Source organism: Brachycentrus maculatus, unplaced genomic scaffold (genome assembly GCF_059751285.1).
Source record: "Brachycentrus maculatus isolate JH-2025_06_01 unplaced genomic scaffold, ASM5975128v1 h1tg000329l, whole genome shotgun sequence".
In the NCBI taxonomy this organism is placed as follows: Eukaryota; Metazoa; Arthropoda; class Insecta; order Trichoptera; family Brachycentridae; genus Brachycentrus; species Brachycentrus maculatus.
The window spans coordinates 46,727-55,145 of NW_028281078.1; the positions used below are offsets into that span (position 1 = coordinate 46,727).

General features: G+C 32.6%; 1 long non-coding RNA gene across 1 annotated transcript; it reads left to right on the forward strand.

Annotated features, from left to right (window-relative positions):
• The first annotated feature begins 3,719 nt into the window (after positions 1 to 3,719).
• On the forward strand, positions 3,720 to 6,310 carry LOC148304124 (uncharacterized). Its single transcript, XR_015838391.1, has 3 exons — positions 3,720 to 3,837; positions 4,880 to 4,992; positions 5,779 to 6,310. It is a non-coding gene; the product is annotated as an uncharacterized LOC148304124 (long non-coding RNA).
• The last annotated feature ends 2,109 nt before the right edge of the window (positions 6,311 to 8,419 follow it).

Consider the following 8,419-nt stretch of genomic DNA (forward strand, 5'->3'; position numbering starts at 1 on the left):
AATGGAAAACTGTACCTACCTATTCATAAATTAATCTACAATCGTTCGGTATTTCAATACGCATCAGAAGCCATAAATATATATGTGCCTTCGAGTTTAAACATTGTAATATTGAATTACAATTTAAATTCGCATACTAATGTATGCGAACGTTTAGAAAAAATAATAACAACAATTTAATGATTATAATAAAAATCAATATTAATAATGCAAAAATCAATTATTTTCATTAAAATTCGTGTTTATTATTGTGTATTCACATAAAATAGTAGTTGATAAATATGCTTAATTTGATAAACACTAATATTTTAACTCGTAGTGCTATTTTCACTATTTCAATGTAAGAATCAAGTTGTAGAAGGATTGGGATATAACCTAATAAATGACTGATCATAAATTTAAGACGTATTTGAAAGGCGTAATTCATAAAAAAATATTTACTATAGAATCAATCAAAATTTGGACGACACCAGTACAATAGAACTAACTATATGCAAGATATTATATTTAAATAAATAATCAATGAATATTTTTTATTTATTAATTTTCCTATTATGAGTTACTGATATCAATTAATCTGAATATCAGACTGCGTTGTTCTTTTGTGTTGACTTTTAATTCAAGTGTATGCATGTACTTTTATTGAAGAGAAATAAACTATGTTCAAATAAGGCCTTTAAAAGTTTATGACCAGATTTCATATATTCATACAAAACCATGATTTTCAACCCTTGCCTCGTTGCATATATAACATAGAATTTCGTCTAGCCTCCCACCAGTGTAATGATGTCGGTAATGACAAACCCCGCTAACTGGTCAAATAAAATATATGTGGAAAAAAACTATAGTTGTTAATTTATATATAACGCAATTAAACTATGTGCGAGTATATCTATTACCGTCGATGTTATTTAAACTCAATCAGCACAATACGAGATTGGAAGGATATCCGATATTGAGTTTCAACGGACCAGAACTGAACAGAAATACCATATGTACTAGCAAGCTACATACAGTTTAAGCATACGGTACATAAATAGTAATACAATATTTTGCAGTACAGGTTTACACATTTTGCTGGCACTGACTGGCTGGCTTGTGTGATCACTTTATACTCTCTGCGACGTTGACCATTCTACCCATTTTTGTACATTCATATTGCATAATTATCTAACGTCCAAGTGAATGAAATTTAGCTTATGCAACACCGCTTATCATGACTCTACATAGGATCCAACTTTATAAGTTTTGTAGCATATTTCTACATGTGAATGAGTTTACTCTTTATGTTTAACGTGACTAATTTAATTTAATTTATGAGTGAAAATTGTAGGCAAAAACACTCTTTTTATACATTAATTTTTGAAAGATGCATATATGCAGTGTTAGAATTACCGCATTTTCGCATTTGTATCTTATTTATAACTGATAGATGCTGCCATCTATTATGGACTCAATTCATGAAGTAAATCGTTTTCTCAATATTATTAATATTTAACGCATTTACATTGTGGTTAGTCATTTTTACTTATTTGTTTTTTTTAGAAAAATGTTAATAAAATTAGTATATAACCACTCACTGAGATTTTTACGTCTACCAGTAGACGTAAAAATCTCGGTGAGTGGTTATATACTAATTTTATTAACATTTTTGTAAAAAAAATAAATAAGTGAATCGTTTTCTTCACATGAATATGGGTGAGAATTTTCACGATTATTTTCACGTTTTGAACTTGTAATAATATTTCTAATTCAGCAAGTTAACTATTATAAACATTTTTTTGTATTCATCATCAGGTAGTCTACATTTGAACTGATGATGGAATGGTTATCCAGAAACTGGTAGTCATGAAGTAGTGTTTTTAAATGGCATAACACAAAGTGAATGATGAATGATAAGGAGAGCGTTTGATTATTATTATTCAAAATTAATTAATTATTTTGATTTTTCATATATCGCTCACTCCTTTCAAGAACGTCATAAATCAAAAATCGTCAATTTTCAGTTGTGCATGTTTTCGGAATGCCCAAAAAAATGTACTATATCCCAGCAAAAGAGGCATATTTTTAACTTAATATTTACCCGTTACCTGTAACGGGTAAATATTAAGTAAACAACACTTTCTGCCCTGGCAGAAAGTGTTGTTTTTGCATTTTGAAGAAAAGGTATTGTTTAATTATTTTTTAAATACACAAAATATTTATCAAATGGAGAAAAAACCTTCAGGTTTTACCTTAAAAGATCTGTTGCACAGCAATAAGTTCAATAAGTGGCTTGATATTAATTTTTAATACATTCTATTATATTTTAATCTTTAAAAACGTTCTCCTAAAAAATAAAGTTTAATTTATTTATGACGTTCTTGAAAGGAGTGAGCGATATGTGTATTTTATGTATGTCAATTTCTGTGTCATCTTCAAGTTGTAATGCATACATAGTACAAGGTGGTCATAGTTATAAAAATTAGTCCATTTCGGTCACACCACGTTTTAGTGGAACAAACAACGAGTCCATAGTTAGTATGTTATATTTTTGGTTGTATAAATTTGATAATACGAGCTCATTATATATTTCCGATTTGATGAACTAATTACTTAACGACCGTAGCGTGATTTTACGACATGTTGATATGTTCGCCACTTACACGTGTGAAATATAATATATAATACTAGTTCGCCAAGAATACTAATATGTGCCATATATCATATGTGGGTATGATCTTATGTAGGTATAACAAAATAAGGCCCCTTCATCTCTAATCTAATATAAAATACTTATCCCTCTAAGAAGTAAGAAGTAAGAAATCTATCACAGAAACATGCCCAAGCGAAATCTGCCCTAATCTCGTTAATGCCCTAATCTCGTTAGTGAAAAGGTTGGGATAATATGATAACAAATATAATAAAATAACAACTTTGTAATTTTTCCCACATGAATTTTATTTGACCAGTAACCAGGTCACGTCGTTACCACGACAGGACACCATCAGACTGGTGTTATATACACTGATATATATACCTACAGTCAGATGATGTCGGCTACGACGAAAACCGGTTGCTGGTCAATTAAAATAATGTGAAAAAATTATATAGTTGTTATTTTATTCTTTAAAATGCAGTTCCACCAAGAAATGTCAGTACAAAACGTAAATATGATAACATATGTATTCCAAGAAAAATAATGGAATTATATAAAAAAAAACACTTGTTTTTTACCACTTGAGTTAATTTTATTATGACGACTAGTTTCGGAAGCTATGCTTCCATCTTCAGGTCTAAATGTAAGTAGTAAATTGTAGTTTATATTTCAACCTGACGGTGGTAGCATAGCTTTCGAAACGAGTTATTATAAAATGAACTTAACTCAAGTGGTAAAAAAACAATTGTTTTTCATTTATAATTTCATTATTTATTTTTATACATACTTATGTAGGTACTATAAATGTATTTTTTGACTGAATGTAACTATTGACCAAATAATAATAAGCATTGTTTTGTTTTTGTTTTTTAAAACGACGTTTTTATTTTGAGTATGACAACGAGTTATTCGAGCAATCAGATACAATAATTTATGTCAAAAAGTGTAACGGATTTATATTACAATGTCAAATAAAAACAACTAGTTGTATAAAATGCCAATTAATTTTGATTTCAATAACTAGCATAGCATTGTAAAAAAATAAAAACACTAGTAAATTAACCGATGATATTTCATTAATAAGATAACGAAATGTGAAATCGAACCGTGTGCATGATATACGTGTACCTACTGTGGCACTGTGAATTCAATTTGTACTACTATTCCTTCTACTACCATCGGGCTGTTTCCCTGAAGAGGTAAGCAAAGAGGATGGAACGCTATACTCGTCTGTTCTGACATACACTCCTAGCTTCCTTCACATCCATACATGTTTTTGGGTACACTATTTGAAAAACTGAGCCAAAATATTGGGGGTCCTACTTTCAGGCTAGTACAAAAGAATCTACTGACCAATTAATACCACCATTAGGGTATTTATTTGGTAAAGGAGTAAACATCTACTGAAGGAATCAATTTGGATGCCTTCAAAATTCACCCATCTCATAATACACTCAGATTTCAAGCTTTGATACGTTAAATTTATAAAAAACATAATGTGAAATGTGAATGTGAATGAACAATGTGCGAGTGCGATCTTAGCTTTAGTCCCCTCGACGACACCTGTTTATACTCGCTTGTCTCAAAGGGAGTATGGACATAGGCCGTGCTCTACTCGTGAATGCTACACACAAAGGGAATAGTGTGTACTAGTATCTACAAAATGAAATTGCATATTATTTTACGCATTTAGAACATTGCTTCTTTGTCAGTATCTCGTCATTGTTCGTGATATATTGAAATCAGTAAACGTGTTAAAAAATACACACGCAAACCCTTACCCGTATTTGATGGTGCATTGGGGACTGTATCATACAAATGCAGTGTTTTATATAGATTGTTAACATATGAAGGAAAGGTGATCAGCCCTCCGCTTCAGGTACCAGTCCTGGGTAATAATCAACAAGTATTACGAACATTAATAATGAACAAATATTGTATAATGGTCAGCACGCTCGGCCCCCAGGAGGGGGTCACATAAATATTTTTTTTTCACTCTAAAAAAGTACATATGGTAAAAAAAAATTACATTTAAAACAGCGGCATACATAATTTAAGAAGATATACTAGACATATCCGATATGCGAGTTGAACAGATTGACATTTAGGAGGCGTACGTGATACGCCTACATTATTATAATGTGTATTATAAAATGAAGTTACGTTCTATAAAGCAGAGCAAGTTCGTTTTGATATCAGTTGATCATTAACCTTATTCTTCTACATAATATTAAATTACAGGTGATCAATGATCAGTTGCCCTTTATTGAGCTGTTGACCTCGGCATTCTGATCGCAGAAAGTTGCGTATACGATATCACGTTACTGCAAAGAAGACGAAGAAAAATAATCGAGGTATTTTAACATAATATTGTATTCTCCCATTTTCGTAAAATATATAAATATTTCTTACAGTACCTTCTAAGGAGCCCTAGAACGTCAAACGATTTATATTCGTTCGCCTGTCGATCGTTTTTATATCAATTTTCTAGACCAGTCGTCGGCAAACTTATTACCCAACAGAGCCAAATATCCACAATACAACGCATGAGTTTTTTTTTGGGGGTCACATTTCTTAAATTAAAACTATAAAGGTAGAAACATCGTTAATTAACTTAATAAATTTTAAATAACTTTAGTGCCTTAAATAATATTAATAATAATAAAACCCTTACCGCACCCCAATGGTGCATAGGGCACTGCTTCATATAAACGCAGTGTTATCTCGATCGATTACACATGAAGGAAAGGTGATCAGCCCTCCTTTTCAGGTACCAGTCCAGTGTAATATTGAATAAATATTAGAGTGAAAAAATCACTTACATTTATTAAACCCCCCTGGGAATCGAACCCGGGACCTCCAGAACGGTAGGCGAGCATGCTGACCATTACAACGGAGGCGGCCTTAAATAAACTACGAGTATATTCAACTAAACTTGGTATACTGAACAATGATATTCTTAATTGATATAAATTACAGGTAAATATTAATAAGTAAGGTATCCATAAACTGAAATTATGACAATGACTGACAAACACTTAAAGTGAACTATGGCTTTAAACCTCATTGAAAAGTTGTTTTCATTTTTGGTACAATTCCAGATTCTCATCAATAATACGATTTCTCGTTCTTCTCTTTAGATTGTCAGCTGGATCCGATTACAACCCGACGTTGGCCGGCACACAGACGCCTACACAACCCCAACCAGCACAGCAGACAGACACGGAACAATGCCGAGGCATTTGCAGAAAATGTCCAGTCATCGCATTTCCCACTAAACCATTATTAATTGATATTATTTTTTGACATCTCATCAAAGATGAAGAAGAATATGGAAGTCTGGGCATTTAAGGGGCTGACGACTGTCATAGGCTGGTTTAAGTGATCACTTTACACACCTGTAACATTCACCAATTCTACCCATTATTGTCAACCGCACTACTCAAATTCTTGGAAGTTCTATATATATGAGCCAATTTAGAAACCTTGTTCTTGAATCACTAGAACTTCACTAGAGACATCTATTGGTGAGATACTATCCTAAAAAAATATGAAAAAGAAACAACCCAACTCACAACCTAGCTCAAAGTCCTTACCACGACAAAGAAAGACATTCCAGGAGTCAAAAATCATGTCTTCCGACAAACTAAGTGTGGGTCGCACTTAAGGGGCTAAAGAACCGCCCGTGGCTCTCGAGCCACGGTTTGTCATCCACTGTTCAGGTCGCTAATAAGAGAGTTTGATTAGAACATAAATCAAATGAAGATATATTATAGAATAGAGAACAGACACTCATTCAGTTATGAATTGGCTCACTCAATGTAATGTCAAACAGAGAGCTTTCGACTTTTGTGAATGTTATGGCAAGAAAACAAATAATGATTTAAACTGCATTTGATAATCATTTACCAATCTCAATAATACCAACCACACGAAATCCCAGAAGACAGACATACCGAATATACCACGCAAAAAATATTTATAAACTAACAAGTTATAAACTTGATTCAATTTCACCTGTGAGAAAAAAACAACTTGTCTGTAAGACAGTACACGTTTCGGTCAATACGTATGGGTCGCAATATTAAATTATAGAAAATCAATTATAAAAAAGAGCTAATGTCAGTATGGGTCAATTCAATTTACAAAAAATAAATTGAGTCATAAAGTATCGATTTAGCAATAGAATATAAAAAAATAAATAAACGTAAGTTCTCCGTCTCCGCAGTGTAATGGTCAGCACCCTCGGCTACCGTTCTGGAGGTTCCGGGTTCGATTTCCAGGGGGGGGTCAAATAAACATAAGTGATTCTTTTCACTGTAATATTGATTCAATATCATCCTGGACTAGTACCTGAAGCGGTGGGCTGATCACCTTTCCTTCATGTGTTAATGATCAAGATAACACTGCGTTTATATGATGCAGTGCCCTATGCACCATTGGGGTGGGGTAAGGGTTTGAAGAAGAAGAAGAAGAAGTCAATCGATTTTATTAAATTTATTCATGTTATTTTCTTTTTAATTTTCATAATCGTTGCACCTGAATAAATAAATTTGTTGATTGGTCTCACCCTTTGATCGGCTACAACTGCTATGAGCTAAGTGATCTTACCAGCTGGCAACCAAAATAATAAATTTGACGAGCGTTCCTTTGCTGTTGCAGGACCGATGGCGTAGAATGCTCTTCCACCAGTAGTTAGAAATAGCAAGAGTGGGATGTTCTTTAGAAAAAAACTAAAAACACATTTGTTTGATAAATTATTTCCACCATAATATTTTCCCCAATTCATTCACAGTGAAGCCCCCTTGAGGTAGTATTTTACGAAAATGGCGCTTTAAAAGTTATCAAAATTTGTTATTATTATTATTATTAATAACGCTTTTGATTTACAATTTTGTTTGTTTGTTTGTTTGCTTAATAATTTTCATACTCTGTTTTTCCCCTATTCAATCACAGTGAAGAGCGCCTTTGAGGTAGTATTTTAAGAAAAAGAGGCTGTATATATTTATTGTTATTATTGAGTATTCTGCAAATTGTAACATTAACACTTAGCGCGACGTTATCGATAACATGATCATCGTAAAAACGCGCTATTAAAATGAGTTCAGCACAAAGCGTTGAGGCTAATTTACTGTGCAGTTTTTGGAGGTCGGGTTTGCCATATGGAATGGACAATAAGCGAGATATACGTACGGTAACTCGGACATACGCTGGCGCTGGTGAGTAGCTCTTGCATAACTGTACTTAGTCAATCTGCACTTCCGCGTGGGATATTGATCTTCAACCGAACTATTGTAAATGAGAAAACAAAACGTTTTTGCTCTAATTTCATTAAAAAGACAATGCGTCTTAACCCTTTGAAAGCAAAAAATAAAAGTTGATTTTATATTCTATAAAATTATTTTATTTCCTTTTATTTGTTTCAGACATGTCCATGGCTTGTAAAAGCCATGGACTATAGTCGATTTACGCGTCTGAAGGAGAAAAAAATTCGGACGACTTTAGTCGATTTACGCGTACAAAGGGTTAATGGTATATAAGGCAAGACAGAATTCATTCACCGGTCGACTGCAGTAGAGGTAACACCTTTTTTCACGCCCGATTTTTAAAGAATTTATTGGATATTTTTCTGTTTTTTTTTTTAATATATCGAAAAAATATTTTTTTTTATCTCCTAACCTTTCAATAACTCTTTTCTTTTCAAAACCATATAAGGTAAGTGGCTATAATACTGACCTAGTTTTTGTCTTAAGCCGGTCCATATTTTTAAAATATTTATTT